The 17198-nt window shown below is 39.3% G+C and overlaps 1 protein-coding gene across 6 annotated transcripts in view; it reads right to left on the reverse strand.

The window, feature by feature from the left end:
• Window positions 1–17198, reverse strand: part of GPR141 (G protein-coupled receptor 141) — a 228263-nt gene that overhangs the window by 3626 nt on the left and 207439 nt on the right. Inside the window, exons 1-3 of one of the 6 annotated variants that reach the window (XM_063667383.1) lie at window positions 10860–11125; window positions 9880–10001; window positions 7936–8009 (exon numbers count right to left, since the gene is read on the reverse strand). The exons of 1 other annotated variant lie outside the window; for it this stretch is intronic. The gene's annotated coding sequence lies outside the window, so the exon portion shown is untranslated. Of the gene's footprint in view, window positions 1–7935; window positions 8010–9879; window positions 10002–10624; window positions 10696–10859; window positions 11126–17198 lie in introns of those variants that run through there. 4 more of the 6 variants (XM_054495680.1, XM_063667382.1, XM_054495681.1 and 1 more) reach the window with 4 other exon arrangements.

Genomic DNA, 17198 nt, shown 5'->3' on the forward strand with positions numbered 1-17198 from the left:
TCTAAGTCAAGACAGCAGCAAGCAGTAGGAAGGTTTACCTGAATTTCTCATTACAGTTATGTTATCTTCTAGCAGTGAGTGAGGCCTTGCTAAGCCTTCCCATGGGCCCCACTGGAAATACAGCACGTCTCCCAACTCTCTCATCTCCTACTCTCAAAGGCCTTGCAAATTCATGACAGAGCCATTGTCATTCATCCCCTGGACTCCTGAAAGATCCGATCCACAAATACTCTCAGTCCTTTCCAATTAATTCTCCATATTCTTATTCATTGCTTGCTATAAAAGATTTAGTAATCTTTTAATTTCACTAAGAAAGTCATGTCAGTTTCCTATCTAAATCCCTTCAATGGCTTCCCATCTCTCCTATGATAAAGATTGATAGCCTTACATGTCTGGAATGTTCTGGGTTACAGTGGCAAAATCTGATCCCTTGAGACAAGATTCAAGCAATAATCAAGAGATGAAATTGGCAGCCTTTAATGGATTTGATATGGGGAAATGAGGAAAAAAGAAGTGTCTTGATACTCTCAGATTTCTGACTTGAACAATTGTGTTATTAGAGATATGTCTACTGACACCAGGGAGACTAAGATTTGAGAAAGAACAGTAATTGAATTATGCACTCACTCCCTGACCTTTGCAACACATATGCAATTATTCTTATTCATTTATCGAATGTCTCTTTGTATAATGGAATATTACCCAGCAATAAAATGAACCAACTTCTGACACACACAATACTGATGAATCTCAAACACATTACACTAAATCATGTATTCTCAATGGGGTGATAGCACCTTGTGAGGGGCAAAACATTTTGAGGTGTGAAAAAAAATCTTACTCTGTATAAAGCACAGGTGTATACACAGTGAATAGACATATAGATATATCTGTGGTATCAAAATTTCATTAAGTGGGGAGAGACAATTAGGGAAAAATACTCATTAGAGGGACCATAACAAACACAAAAAGTTGAGAAACATTACTAAATAAAAGGTACCAGCCACCAAGATTATATATTGTATGATATCTTTTTCTAGAAAAAGCAAAACTAATGTGACAAAAAGCAAATCAGTTAGCCCAAGGTCTGGGTTGTGGGGGAAAGGATTAGTTTCCGTTTTATATCATGTTGGTTACCATTGTAGTTATTCATCAAAGCTCATTGAATTGTATACTTAAAATTGGTTATTTTTATTGCATATAACTTATACCTCAATGAAACTTAAAAAAAAAAAGATAATAATAACTCAACCTCAGGGAGCCTTCTGCATTTGTGGGCATGGAATAAAATTTTAAGGAATTGTGACTCACTTAACTGAACACGATTTTTTTGTTGGCTCTGCAACAGCTGTCTCATGTTACACTGTGTATTTCATCCGTGGGCTGAAATCTCTCTACTTGCCTTTTATTTTTCCTTGTAGAAAAGTAGTTTTATCAAGGAGACATGAAATTATATTGTGTTCACATGTGAGTCAAGAATGAATGTGCCACCATAAGTTCTGCTCACCATTTCCTTTGGCTATTGGCCTAGTAGGATTGACTCCTAATTGATGAAAGTAAAGTAAATGGCACATCACTTGTCCCAAGTCCTCTTTCTTATTATAAACTGCCATGATCGTTGCCAGACATCAGAAACACATCTTCCATGTTTCAGGACTACACTACATCCTTGCCTGTACTTTGCCTTATTTAATTTAACCCTTACAACAGTTAATTGTGTAATGTATTATTATATTGAATTTTAGATGACAAAAATGAGCCATAGCAGGATAAGTCATTTGACCAAGGTGTCCAAAGCACACACACACTCCTGAAAACTCTTTATTATATATTATGGAGAAGCATTGTGAATCTCCTAAGTCCAAGTTTCTAAATTGTAATACAAGAAGGAAAGGAAGCCATGAAGAAATTTGGTTCTACTCACATGGCTGTATGCCAACATGTCTTGAAAGGTGCTTTTCTCTCTTTTTGGATGTCTTACTTTCCCATTCCCTTTACTTGGCTTATAGTCAATCCCATAGGTTAGTTCACGCAATATCCACCCGAACCCTTTCTGGACTACTTTTCTGTACAGACTTTTTGCATCTAGAGTGCTTGTATGTGCCTTAGTTTCTGCTAGTCTGTTGCACTATTGCAAAACTTGGAGGCAAAAGTGAACCAAATGAGGGATGTCAATGTGCAGACAGATTAGACCAGAGGTGTCTAATCTTTTGGCTTCCCTGGGCCACACTGGGGAAGAAGAATAATTTTCTTGGGCCATATAGAAAATACACTAACAATAACTAATGAGCTAAAAAAAAAAAAAAAAAAAAGTTAAAAATAAATCTCACAATGTTTTAAGACAGTTTACACATTTGTGTTGGACTACATTCAAAGCCATCCTGGACTGTATGTGGCCCATGGGCCGCAAGTTGTATAACCTTGGATTAGACCATTTGATGAGACAGTAGTAGGTTTATCTGGTTCCTCTGGGATTGCTGTAATAGAATCCTGGATTTCAAATACTAACATGATATATTACACATAATTTCAATCACATTTTACATTAAATGTAAATAGAGTAAACAGTCCAGTTAAAAAATAAAGGTTTTTATACTGAATTAAAGAAACAGGATCCAGCTACATGGGTTTTAAGAAAGACGTTATAAACACAGGAATTATAATAAAACTGATATATTCATTATGAAATTTCCTCTTTATTTCAAATAATGATTCTTCCTCAAGATCAACTTTTGACACACTCAAGCTTCTTTTCTTTAGTGTGTGTACTTTATATCTTTTCCCTTTTTCTTGCAATCTTTATGATTATTACATTTAAAATGTGTGTGTTGTAAATAGAAGTTTTGACTCTTCCTTAAAATGTTATAAATTCAGAGCATTTTAATTCCATTTACCCACTCCCTTATTCTCTCTTAGAGTTTTCATGCTTTTTATTTCTACATATCTAATTAAACCCCACACAATATTATTGTATTGTATCATTAACATTCAATCCCTAGCCATTTATTTTTGTCCATTTAGTTTTCTTATCCATTGATTTTTATGTCTTCTTGAATTTCTGTGTTTCCATTGGGTATAATTTTCCTTCTGCTGAAGAACTCCATTTTAAATTTCTTTCAGTACAGATTTCTTAGGGATAAATTCTCTCAGCTTTCATATGTGTGTGCTGAAAATGTTTTCATTTCATCTTTATTTTTAGGATATATTTGCAAGGCATAAAAGCCGAGGTTGGCATTTCCTTTCAGTACTTTAAAGATGTTATTACATTGTCTCCTGCCTTTCATCATTGAGACTTCAGTTGTCAATATTGCCATTGCTTCTATTATGGCTGCATGTCTTTTTTTTTTCTTTCTTTCTTTCTTTTTAAGAAAGATTTTTTTGCACTTTTGCCTGCGTGTTGTTTTTTGTTTTTTTTTTTCCTCTGTTTATACAGTTTGGGGTTCTTAAATTTATAGGTTCATGTCTTTTGTCACTTTTGGGAAATAATCAGTTTTACCCCACCAAATATTGCTTTGTCCCAATCTGTTATCTCCTCTTAAAGTTCAATTATAGTTATGTTAGACATTTTAACTGCTTTCCTTCCGTCTCTACTTTTTTTCTGAATTTTATATAAATTTCGTCCATCTCTTCTTCCCTTTTTCCATTTGCATATATTCTTTTTTTTTTTAAAGAATCTTGCTCTGTCACCCAGGCTGGAGTGCAATGGCATGATCTTGGCTCACTGCAACCTCCGCCTCCCAAGTTCAAGCAATTATCCTGCCTCAGCCTCCAGAGTAACTGGGATTACAGGTCTCCACCACCATGCCCGGCTAATGTTTGTATTTTTAGTAGAGATGGGTTTCACCATGTTGGTCAGGTTGGTCTCGAACTCCTGACCTCAAGTGATCCACCCGCCTCAGCCTCCCAAAGTGCTGGGATTACAGGCGTGAGCTATCATGCCCGGCCTGGATATATTCTTGTTCAGTGCTTTTATCTTTGGCTGTTTCTATTCTGCTGCTAAACCAACTAGAATTCTTAATACCAGATATGAAATACTTTCAGTTCTAGGCTGTGTCGGTCTTATACATTCTACTTTGTGAAATTTTCTCATCTATTTCATTTTCTTCACCTTTTCCTTTAATTTCTTAAATACTTTAATCATAGTTATTTCAAAAGGCTCGTCAAGAACATTTATAGATATATTTCTATTATCTGTTTTTTTCTCTTGGTTTTCCATTATGTAATCTTATCCTTTGATATGTCTAGTAATTTACTAATAAGTTCTGTATATTTTTCTTTAAAAAGGTAGTGGTTCCAAGTAATGTTCTTTTCCTTGAGAGGGGTCATCCTTTCTGCCACTATACTAACATTATTTTGAGTCAAGCCTTGTTTGCAGTTCTAGTAAGGCTTAGTGTACTTCTGGGTCTCCTTAGCCCCCTTTGTAATTTCAACTACAGTCACTAGTCTTATCTCTGACCTCTTTTTCTGATGACTCTGGCCTGACTTCAAATCCTGGTCTTATAAAACTGCTGACATCTTTGATATATTTTTCAGATGTTTTAAGGCTTAGGATATTGGTCTCCCATCCCCCCAAGTCCCAGAATTCATCAAAATGTCTTCATGCATTGGTGAAGAATTTGGATTCTCTGCTCTGAACTGGAAAAGCTACTGTGGTGAAAGAAGTTGCTTTGCGCTTTTCTCTCTTTGGGAGTCACGACCTCTTCACTAATTGCCTCAGCTGTGCTCCACTGTCTTCAAGCAAATAACTTCTGTATTTTACTTTATTTGATTTCTTGGATTATTTCTGGTGGGAGCTCTAATCAGTTGATCAACCTTCCACCCCATGAAGATGCAGAAGCTAATGCAATTTTTAATGTTTCAGTATGCAATAAATTCTTACAGTCTTGAAATTAACTGAATTAACAAGAGAAAGGTAACTTCCTCCCCAACATACAAAGATTAGTTCCCTTTTATAAATTTCTGTTATGATGTAAATGTTATAGTACTGTTATTTGTACATTTTAAAGTGCATCATCTAATCCCTGCTTACAGCAGCCACACTTCATAACACCTTATCTTCACTCAATGCCTCAAGCTCTTTCTTGCCTTAGCACCAACACCTCTTCTCTCCCCTCCCCACCCATCTACTAATCCTTCAGGTCTTAAGTCTACTATCAGTTCTTTAGGGAAGTTCTCTCTGACTCCCATACTAGATAAGATCTACTTGGCCGTCTCTTTCAGAAGATAAGTCAGAGAACTTCTACACTACATGAGATCTATCTGACCTTCTCTTTTCTCCTCTTCTGAAGATAAAAGAATCACCTCTACAAGGGTGATTAAATAATCACTTGGGTAATTGGGTGCTGGTTGCTGGTATCTTCCCTCTTCCCCCCAGATTGTAAGCTCCTAAGCTCCACAAGGACAAGGACTGTGCACGTTTTTATTATTTTCCACTCTTTTATCCACAGCAATAGCCAACACATAGAAGACAGTCTCTAAATATGAAGTGGAAGAGTAATTAAATATTCATAACATGTAGCTAAGAGAACAATGCATTACTTCAATTCTTGCTTCTGCTACTGTTTGCCGTGTTACTGTGAACAAACTACTTAACCTCTCTGAGGCTTATTTCTCTCACCTAAAATGTGGATAAGCCCTACCTACCTCATATAGTCATTATGAGACAAACTAGATAATTTATGCAAAATTAAAACAATATACAACATAATAATTAATATTGATTAATTGAGTAATTAATTAGTTGAGTCAGTCTCATTCTGTTGCCCAGGCTGGAGTGCAGTGGCATCATCATGGTTCACTGCAGCCTTGATCTCCTGTACTCAAGTGATCCTCCCACCTCAGCCTTCCCAGTAGCTAGGACTACAGGTGTGCACCACCACGCCTGGCCTAACTTTTGTATTTTTTGTGGAGACAGGGTTTCACCATGTTGCCCAGGCTGGTCTCAAACTCCTAGGCTCAAGAAATCCACCTGTCTTGACCTCCCAAAATGTTGGGATTACAGGCATGAGGCACCATACTCGGCCAATATTGGTTAATTTGTGAGATAAATATCCAATGTATGAAGTGGAAAAAATTTTCTAGGAATATTTTAAACATCACCTTTTGGCTGCAAAATTCCTGCAAACTTCTGTTTTTCTGAGGGGGTCTAGCAAGTTGGCAATAACTGGAATGGTAACTAACAGGGATGCTAATCCTAGTAATACTTTTCTTTTCTTTTCTTTTCTTTTTTGAGACGGAGTCTCACTCTGTCACCCAGGCTGGAGTGCAGTGCTGGGATCTTGGCTCACCACAACCTCCGCCTCCCGGCTTCAAGTGATTCTCCTGCCTCAGCCTCCCGAGTAGCTGGGATTACAGGTGCCTGCCACCACACCTGGCTAACTTTTTGTATTTTTAGTAGAGACGGGGTTTCACCATTTTGGCCAGGCTCTTCTTGAACTCCTGACATCAGGTGATCCACCCGCCTCAGCCTCCCAAAGTGCTGGGATTACCAGCGTGAGCCACTGTGCCTAGCTGTAATACTTTTCTGTGGCTTTCCTCATCCATGTCCCTGCTCCATTTGCTGGGACAAGTCACCATGTGTTATGGTGACATCACAGTTATTCCCAGGAGCTGGGGCTTCTTCCCATCCCAAAACCTAGGACCCAAGCTGTTTATAGTAACATTCCTTGCCAGGCTGCATGATAATAAAAGCACCTGTAGATACAGCTGCAAAACATTTAGCTAGCCAAGCACATAGAGCCAAGTCCATATCTTCCCAGCCCTGCCCAGACCTATCCATGTACTCTATGTTACTCATTCTTGACTTGTCACCTGATATCTGGTTTTGGTTCTCTGCCTTACCTGACACACTTTGGCTCACTCCCCACCAGCTCCCTGGCTCAGACTCAGCGCTCTTGATTGTTTCCCAGGCAAACCCATCTGCCTGACTTTAAAGCCTAATTTTCCCTTCTAGGAAATGCCTCTTCATGTCTCAGCTCCCCCATATATTCTTGCTACTTTCCTGTGACTACATCTCCACCTCAAGTTTTGGAATAACCTTCTCCCAATCAGAAAAGGTTTATCTGCATCTCAGGAGATTCTGCATGAACCACTGCTGTGCCAACCCTCTCCTTATGACCATCTAGCTCTTATAAAGAGTTCTGCTCTGCTCCTTTGTTACAAATCTATTACTGAGACTCCTTGGTGGTGCTGTTTACGTGCTCATTATCTTCATAACCTATTTATTGTTCCTATAGTGTAACCTTGAGCTCAAGTTCCATGATCCCACCTACCTATGATCACTTGTCCTGAAATTGAGTCCTGATAGGTTTTCCAGATGCTGCCTTTTATGTCTGCCTGAACCCAGCATGTTTCCAACTTCCAAATTCCTTTTTTATGGTGCTCTGTCCACACTTAATCAGGATATTGCACAAGACTTTCAGATGATCTGCATCAAATTGCAACATCTCCATTCTGTCCATGGACTGTAGCTAAAATTATCCTTCCGCTAAACCATGCACTCTCTCAATCTGCCTGCTGGGGGCAGACTCTCGCAACTCATCACTCTCAAGGTGAGGGGCTCTGACTCTAGCCTAGGTAATAGGTTGTTGCAAAAGTAATTGCGGTTTTTGCCATTCAAAGCAATGGCAAAAACCGCAATTACTTTTGCAACAACCTAATAACAAAAAGAGAAACAGGTTGCAGTGAGCCGAGATCACGCCACTGCACTCCAGACTGGGTGACAGAGTGAGACTCCATCTCAAAAAAAAAAAAAAAAAGAAAGAAAGAAAAGGAGAAGTTTGAAAGTTCTTCCTGCACGTTGTGCACATGTACCCTAGAACTTAAAGTATAATAAAAATAAAAAATAAATAAATAAATAAATAAAAATAAAAAATAAAAAACAAACAAAGAAACCTCTCTTCCTCTTTACTTTGCTTCTTTCTACAAGGCACTTACTCCCTTATTGTCCCCTTGAAGACCACTTCATCTCATGTAATGGGCACGCTTCTCCCAAGATGGCTCCCCAGCATCTAAAAGCAAAGCAAGAACTAGGATGGGGCCAAATGGAGGAAGACCATGAAGCAATAAACGCTTTCAAGATTCACATTTAGTAAGAAGGGACAGAAACGGATTGGGGCACAATTTTTTCCTAGTGGGACAAAAAAATTATATATCTGTATAAGAAGTATTCCTTTGCGCCTGTAATCCCCGCAGTTTGGGAGGCCGAGGCGGGCGGATCACGAGGTCAGGAGATTGAGACCATCCTGGCTAACTCGGTGAAACCCCGTCTCTACCAAAAATACAAAAAAAAAAAAGAAAAAAAAAAAAATTAGCCGGGCGTTGTGGCGGGCGCCTCTAGTCCCAGCTACTCGGGAGACTGAGGCAGGAGAATGGCGTGAACCCGGGAGGCGGAGCTTGCAGTGAGCCGAGATCCTGCCATTGCACTGCAGCCTGGGCGACAGAGTATTCCTTTGCATATGGGATGCTGTTCTAGAGACTGATGGGAATTTTTAATTAGTTGACCTAAAATTTTCTCTCTACATTTCTTTCACAGAGACACCTCGTTCTCCATGTGCATGACTTGCTTGCAGCCATGACTACATCCAGTGCGCGACCAGCAGAGCTGGACAATCACCTCCCCACATACGCAGGTACAAGGGGGATTGCTACATACTCGTAACAGCCTGTTCTCTAATCCCTGAGAAGAGATGAGTATGCAGGATCAATAACATGATTTTATCAGTATTACATTAAAGAACTGAATTCTCCAAATTGAATTTGAAACACTAAAATCTGCAGATAATTCTCATTTGAGTTTTAATTTTAGCAGTGTCACATTTATCCTCCAGGGCATATTTCTTTGTACAGTGGTTTATTTCAACAGCAATTAATAGCAACATCAATTCAGCCAAAATAAACATATTTGTTTGAACTTAGACCGTTAAATATTTCCTAGTCTATTAATTTATGTGTCTGTTAGAGTTGGATGCCCACAAAGAATGAAGGAAATTTCGAGCCTTTTCACAAAATGAAAGTTCAAAGCTTAACAACCTTGAAAGGAAATGTCTTCATTGCTAAAAAATTGAGCACATACAAAAATAATAAATGCTGCTCAGAAATGCTTCCAATGCCTCACTTCAGAATATTAGCTTGCTATTTAGAACAGTCCCTGAGACTGTGGGAAAGCCAAGAGAATGTCTGAGAGACACAGTGAGCTGTGAAGCAGTGGGCCTGCCAGGTATGAGACAGACAAGCCTGAGAGACAAACATCATGGCCATGGCCGGGCCCTGGGACCCTGGAACAAGCAAGCCAGCACCCGCAGTCACAAAAACAAGTGCGACTGATGGCTTTGACGTGTGTTATATACAGAACCTGCCAAGTGTGGTTAAAACAAACACTTGCAGGTAAGAAATATGCAGTCTCTGATCAAATGAAAAGCTCTGTTTTCCTGGATGCCAGCTTTAGATGATATATGTTTAGATTTCTTAATATTCAGGTTCAGGTTCTGAAATTTGTCCTGAGCTTTGGGACACAGGCACTTTGAAGAGAAAACAACTGAAGCTTACAAGGTGCCCAGGATAGACTGTTGAGACACACTTGTTATTATTATTTAAAGATCCACCTCACACTTAATTTTGTAGAAAAATATAGCACGTACCCTAGCTCAGAATTTGGGACATAGTATGTGTCAAGTACTTCTGTAATGATTCAAAGAATTCATGAAACAGAATGAGAGATCAAGAAAGTGAGGGAGGAAAAGAGAGAAGAGAAAGAAGGGGGGAAACAAAGAAAAGGAATAAGAAAAAGAAAGAAGAGAAGAAGATGAAGGGAAAATAGGAGAGTAGGTTCTGAGGGTCCCAGCTAGTGATGCTGGTGTTATACTTAGGCATTGAACTGACCGTAATATTTTCCTTGGCTCTGGTCTTTCTTTACACCTAGAAATGATTCAAATGTCTCAGTTACTTCTCAGTTGATTGTCCAATATACTTTTGCTAAGGAGTGCAGCTGATCCCAGGAAAACCTGAAAGAAGGTAAGACAGAGGTAGTTTCTGCTTCCACGGAGACAATCCATTCCAAATACAAGAAGCCAGGGAATTTTTTTTTAAACAACATTAACAACAGTTATTTGTTGATGCTACTTAGATATTTCACCTATATATTTTCATTGCGTTTTCTCTTTCCAAAATATTACCCCCACTCACACAGTCTTGCACATCTTTGAGGTGTAAACACAGACTGCGTTTTCTTTCAAGCCCTTCAGGCCCCCGGGACATTCTCAGCTGCTTTCTCAAAAAGCTTTACAGGTGACTTTCAGTCCTTCCTTTGTTGTCTTATTAATTTATCTGTTTTAATTATTTTGGTCATTTGTGGACTTGTTTTTAACTTTGAATTTCTTTCAAAACTGGCATATATTTTTTAAATAGTGGTCATGAGTTGTTAACTGAATGGGTGAAATAATGGTGAAAAAGTGCCTTGACTGGATTAAACATTTTTTGGATATGGCCACATTTGGATCTAGACCAACAACTGACATCAGGATCCCAGAAATAAACTGCAAACCCAGAGCCAGCTCTCTCAGGGGGCAGGGCTGCCTCTCTGGCTGGCTGTGGACCTCCTTGTCCCACATGAGGATCCCCTCTTTACCTCTGTGATTGACCTTGAAGGTCATCATGAAGCCTGGCCTCAAACTCTGATTTTCCCCTGCCCTGTATCATGTCTCTGCTTAAAATCCTTCTTTGGTTACTGTTAGAGAAAAGAAAAAACTCTGAGTTCCTACCATGACATGTAAGCCCTTTGCAAGCTGGCCTCAGCTTCTATTTCAAGGGACACCTCCTCTCTAACCCCCTTCTTTCAGCCTTGAGCTGTGACTCAGACTTACCTGTCATTCTTGGAATGTTCTCTTTCATACCTCCAGCTTGTTTCTTGTTTCTCTAGGCCCCAAATGTACAGCTAAACAACTAGAATGAAGTCCAAATTGCATCATCAATGATTTCACTTCTCTTTTTAAAAACTTTCCCTGGAATCACATTGTCTATGGGAGCTGTGGAAACTGACATATTAGCTGACCTGACATACCAGGCCAGGTCTTGCTGGTATTTGTAGCTGTAAACAAGCCTCTCCCCTATCCTGGTGCACCAGGATTCTCCCATCCTGCCTGCATGATTCTCTTATGATTCTGATCTGATCTCATCCCACACAGAAGAGAGCTCCTCAGGTCTGCCTGAGGCCTGGCTGGTGGCTATTCCCTTGTATCTTACCAACCCCCTTCCCAAAGCCTGGCCCACAGCCTTGCTTGGATCTCAGTGGTCATTGTCCATGGCCTGAGGACTACGTCAATGTCAAAAGTGAGATATGGAAGTGGTTTCTGTGGCTGTTTTATAAGAAACCTATGGTAGAGCCAACATCAGAGACCAGCCTACAAAATGAGAGTCCTACACAATTTGCAGAACCCTGCAAAATAACATTAAATAATCCAAATGCTCATTAGCGTGTAGACCTTAGTCACCAGAACCCCTCCCTGCACCATTTTAAAGCAGACAAACAAGTATAACCTACTTTGGGATTTCTCACTTCATTTATTAAACAAGTGATATCACTCTAAGTGTCTACTGTACAGTAGGTAGCAAAGATTCTGAAATGAATAAAACACATCACCGCATTTAAATCTCCTTCTGTTTGGTAGGAAAGAAAGAGGCACATCAATTATTTACAGAAACACCTACGGGTACGTGAAAAATGCTGCAAGAATTCAGAAAGAGCAGTAGTTATTTAAGAGGTACTTGAGGATGAAGGCATCAAAATAAAGTAAAAGATGCTTGGGTACAGATATGTAGCAGTTACTGGATCTTGAAGGATGCATTGAAGTTCTAGATGTAGAGAGGAGGAAATAAAGCACTCCAGGGAAAGAGAAGATTCTGGGCAAAGGCTTGGATGCACATTAGGGGAATTACCAATAGTTTGATGTACCTGGAACATTTGACACATTAGGAGAATGTGGGTGAGAATCTGTAGATGAGGGTTTCCATATTTACGGCATGTTGCCACTCTAAGGATTTTCCATTTTATTCTGAAAATTATGAGGGATGCAGGGAATTTTAGAATACCAAATGACATCTTAATATTTCAGTTTTGAAAGCTTGTTTTGGCAACAGAATGGATAGTTGGAGAAGGGTTATTCAAGTTTAAATATTATAAAGATTGGAGCAAGATGACACCCACCTAGGAGAGCTTGCCCCCAAATTAAACAAAAATTGAAGAGTCTGGGCTTGGAAAAGAAAAGTACATGCTTCAGGTAACTTCATCCACATTCAACAGTAAAAAGACAAAGAACAATCACTGGACATTTTAGGAGAGCTAATGACACATTAAATGGATACCAAATTTCCCAGACAAAAGAACTAACAGATGGATTGGTTTGCTAAGAGGGCAAAGTGGAAAAAAGTAACTTTAAAATGTCCTTGGAGAGGAGAGAATGGTGTGAAATAAGACTCAGAGTTGTTATTTTAATTAAAATATACCAGACCACACAATCAATGAGCTTGTAAGAAGGTTGAGAAGACTCCCACAGATAGAACCAAAAAAGGTCAAGAGATGGAAGATTTAAAAGAAAAGCTAAAAAACCCCTAGAACAAAACTATTAATAGAAGTTCCAACATCATCTGGAGACAGCAAAAGAGAATGAAATGCTCAGACAAATAATTAAAGGACATTTTCTACACATAGAAAAGATAAAATCTTTATGTTGAAAGGTCCCACCCAGCGCTGAGCTAAACTACTAGAAAAGACTCATATTTAGACACATAAAGATGTTATTTCAAATCACAAAGAGCAAATTCGCATATCCACTTCGATGTGTAATAAACATCTCAAACTTAGTATATCCAAGGCTGAACTCCTGTGCCCCAGACATACACATAAACTTCTTCCTTGCAAAGTCCTCGCAGTTTCACTGGTAATACTAACTCTATTTTCTACTTGCATAAGTGAAAAATCTTACAGTTATCCCTAATTCCTCTTTTTCTCCCATAATTCACCTCCACTCCTTCAGCAACTCCTATTCCCTGTCTCTCACATTAGTCCACATAGAGTCCATGGGCCAGATTTTTTCTATAAAGGATATTACTGGTATAATTGGCCAAATATTAACACAGTCTTCAGATTAAATAATAGAATTGTATCAATGTTATTTTCCTGATCTTGACCATTGTATGTGGTTGTGTAAGAGAATATCCTGTTCTTATAAAATACACACCGCATAGTATATGGATAAAGGCAGCATGCTTTCTATTTATTATCAAATCAATCCAAAAAATTACAATATGTATGTACAAAAAGAGAAAAACCAATGTGGAAAAGATTACAATTGGGGAATCTGGGTGAAGGTTATATTGGAGCTCTTTATATCATTCTTATAACATTGTAAATGTTTTGTATAAAATTATTTCTAAATTTAAAAATTATGAAAAATTACATAAAATAAACATAGAGTTGGTCGACTCTTCATTGCCTACATTGCAACAACTGGGATTCAGCCATATTAACTCTTAATGGGATTATTACAGCAAGCCCATGAATTCTCCCGTTTTTTACTCCTAACTCCCCTATTCCCAACTCAGCAACCAGAATAATCTTTCAGAATGTAAATTAGAAGATGTCATTCTTCTTCTCTCAATCCTCCAATGGCTTCTCACCTTTCTCAGAGTCAAATCAAGATTTGGAAATGGTCTGGAAGGCCTTACAGGATGTGATCCCTCCTCCCCACTCTCTGTCCTTTGACCTCACTTCCTACAGTCAAAATGCAGTGAAACACATTTTAAACCTAAAATGCTCATGATCATACCAAATTAAAACATCCATTGGTTTCCACATGGTGGCAGTGAGGGAAATAAAACAGAGAAATTGTATGTGAATATCTCAATATTTTTTGGTGGGGAGGAGGTTAAAGGTACTGTTTAAGGGTAGAGAAACAAAAAAAAATGAATATAACTTCTTGATGAAAACTTAAGAGCAATCAATTAGTGAACCAAAGTTGCATGTATGGCTTGCAAATTATGAGAAGGAAAAATGGAACACAGTAATAGAGTAACAGAGGCAGGAAGGAAAAAAAAAACAAAGCAAACATGGTAAATAGACATATTTTAAAATAAAAGAATGAAAAGTCCGGACATCTGAAATCACACAATTTATAATTTGTTCCTTCTTCCACCTACAAAAAGGAGAAATTTTGTCTATCACTCTGTGACTATACTAAAAACCATTGAATTGTGGTTCACCAACCATAAAGTTGTCCTTTGAAAAAAAAAATGACTTTTATAGTTGGTGAATTATATTTCAGTAAAGCCACTGTGAAAAAAAAAGAGAGAAAGAAACTGCATCTGAGCTGAGCCTTGGGGATGAGGGAGGAGGGGGAGAATTATTGACAGAGAATCAATGCTGCTGGTGACTGCCTTCATTCATTCATATCGAGGGCAGAGCAGGAAACTCCCTGGTTAGAGGGCTAGGAGGATGCCATGCCAGGAACCAGGAACCCTGGGTGCCTCACCCTGCTCAAGATCGCAGGCCTGGTCCCTCTGATGTGGCCGCTCATTCCTCCTTGCTCCCCGCTCCATCCCTGGCTTCACTTCTTTCTGCTGTACCTTGAACAGATGGGACTGCAGATTCAGCTTCTTGATTCTTGACCACTCAATACAAGGAATCAGCCCTACCCAAGCCATGTTCTTCATAGCACTAATCACTGTCATCTCACTTTTCTTTGTCATTCTCTATGTTCACCCCTGCTTCCAAGAAGAAAAGATCCATGAGAGTGGCCATGGTGTCTCTATCTCCAAGAGAGAAGGAACCCTTGGACCAGGAATCAGAAGAAAAAATCACGAATTCTTAGTGTCAGAGTGAAACCTAGAGATTATAGCATCCAGTGCACCCATTAAACTAAGGAAGACACCGATGCCCATATAGCGACTTTTGAAAGCTAGCACAGCTTGTCACTGGCTAAATTCCAGGTTCTGTGTCTCAGTCTGGGACTATTCCTGTGACACAGCACTACTAAAGGCAGACTCCAGAGGCCCAGCGGGACAGGCGGCAGCTTCTAATCAACAGAACTATGCTTTAAGTCCAGCCCCACAGGCCCCACCTCAAGGACACCAGTTGGGAGCCAGGATGGATGTCCAGCCCCAGCTAGAAGAGGCATCACAGGTTGTTCTGAGAAAAGGTTGTCAGCAGACAAATGGCTTCCTTCCTTTGAGCTCTCCTTAGAACGAATTATATTTTGTTGTGTTTGCAGAAAACAAACAGGAACAGTCACTTTAATCACTCACTCAGGGAAACTCAAGCAGCAGTTCATCCAAAATATATTGAGAAAAGATTCTGGGATGGCAGCTCCCACATTAAGGACAAGCTCAGTGTAGCTAAAAAACCAAAACCAAAAAAATCTGTCTGAAAATATCTGAAGCAGTGTGGGAAACAATAAAAAAGAATATCAACTCTAAAGAAATTCACTGGAGAAGGTTATATGCCTAAGTAACATATAAAAATTGCCCCCTGCTTTGTTCATATTAGAACTCTCTCTCACAGTCCTCCTCCTCTGTACATCCTATTTCTGAAGTTTGAAAGGACTCTCTTGGGTTTTCTATGGTTTTTTTAATAGCAAAAAAATATGTGTATATACATTTTTTAGGCAGTTTCAAGTAAAGTTAGATCTGCAGCCTCACTCATCAAAGACATCATTTTTCACCAAAGAGCAGACTTCTGGATTTGAGCTATCTTTTCTCTCCTCACTTGAGGAGTTCACCATTGCTGCTGAATCTCTAACAGGCGAGGATGCAAGTTCTGGTTACCTACAAGGGAAGTGGGAGCTGAAACTCAGAGGCTTTGTGTCTGTGTAGAGTGAGCCACACTGCTCTGCAAGGCACCTAGGGCGTCCCTGCTGCCACCCATGTTCTCCAAAATAAGGAACTGTCAGTGAGTTCTTTCCATTCCCAGGGAGAGCCTTGCATAGATCTGTAGGTCTGCAGATATTGAAATGTGCTATGAATTCTGATCTTCGTGAATGTCCATCTCCTTACCAGAAATTTTGCTTCAAAGAAATCTTTCATTGTCCAGGAACTGTGCTTTATTCTCAGAAACTGTTAAATCTGGGGGACTGTGTTCCTGGAATTCCTGAGTGTCCAGTGCTACCACAGCCTTGTTGCCACCTTTGACACACCATCTGGCCTACTTAATCCACCCAACCTCAAAAGACAGAGAAACATGTCTATACGGACATGTAAGGGACGAGGCCTTCAGACATGCAAAACGTGGTATCCAACAATGCTGGTAACTTCCTTGCCTCCAAGCCTCCTTATGGCCCATGAAGCACTAAAACGTGACAGAGCAAGAACAGGACATCACTAAAGGAGGCTGCTTTTCACATCATCATTTCACAGGATTCACTCTGTGCTTCACCCTGTATCATAGTTTCTTCCCTCCCTCACCATGTCCACTTCAGGCATTTCACTATCTGCTTGCTCATCTTCCATGCCATTCACTTTTTTTTTTCTTCCTAGTAACTTCTAGGGTTTTATTTCTTTTTATTTTCTCGGTGTTTCTGGGATTTTTTTATATTAATAAAAAAAGAGGCAACTAAAAGGCACTAAAGAAAAATTAGGCATTTCTGGACTCAGGCCAGGCACGGTGGTTCATGCCAATACACCGAGGTGGGTGGATCACCTGAGGTTAGGAGCTCAAGATGAGCATGGCCAACACGGTGAAACCCCATCTCTACTAAAAATACAAAAATTAGCCAGGTGTGGTAGCACACTCCTGTAGTCCCAGCTACTCAGGATGCTGAGGCAAGAGAATCACTTGAACCCGGGAGACAGAGGTTGTAATGAGCCAAGATCATGCTACTGTACTCCAGCCCAGGCAACAGACTGAGACTCTGTCAAAAAAAAAAAAAAAAAGAAAGAAAGAAAAGGAGGAAGGAAAGAAAGAAAGGAAAAAGAAAAATTAGAAGAACAGAATTTTTCTACTTTTTAAAATATTAGTGTATTTTCTGCTAATATCTTTCTATGCATCTGTGTTAGATTGTTAGATAGTGATAATATTGCACCTCAATTTTCAAACCATATTTTTTGCTAGTAATGTATAATACCAAAGTACTTAGCCTTGGAGTTTCTGAACTTTTTTTTTTTTTTTGAGATGGAGTCTGGCTCTGTCGCCCAGGCTGGAGTGCAGTGGCATA

The sequence above is a fragment of the Pongo pygmaeus genome, chromosome 6 (genome assembly GCF_028885625.2).
Source record: "Pongo pygmaeus isolate AG05252 chromosome 6, NHGRI_mPonPyg2-v2.0_pri, whole genome shotgun sequence".
NCBI classification, from domain to species: domain Eukaryota; kingdom Metazoa; phylum Chordata; class Mammalia; order Primates; family Hominidae; genus Pongo; species Pongo pygmaeus.